The sequence below is a fragment of the Fulmarus glacialis genome, unplaced genomic scaffold (genome assembly GCF_000690835.1).
Source record: "Fulmarus glacialis isolate BGI_N327 unplaced genomic scaffold, ASM69083v1 scaffold1131, whole genome shotgun sequence".
Lineage (NCBI taxonomy): Eukaryota > Metazoa > Chordata > Aves > Procellariiformes > Procellariidae > Fulmarus > Fulmarus glacialis.
Window position 1 is genome coordinate 1852 of NW_009194587.1, and position 326 is coordinate 2177.

Here is a 326-nt window from a genome sequence, read left to right on the forward strand (position 1 = left end):
ACCTGAATATTGTTTGTTGTCTTTAGAGAGTCTATTCTGTGTGTGTTTCTCATCCTGAGCTGGTGAATAATGTCAGTATTTTTTCACTGAAGCTTTAAATTTGGTTTTAAGTAAATTGGCAAGTGACACCAGTGATGAAATCCTGACGGGTATTTTAGTTATTGTTACTGGTTTCCTTGGAACTCCTATCCAAGTTACGATGCTTTTGAGTTTTGGTCTTTTTAGATATTCATAGTCACAGGATCATATTTTCTCTCTTCCACTGTCTGTGTTGTTAGTTGGCCTGTAAATAGTCCTTCATTCCTGCTTCTGTTTGCTCTTTTCCC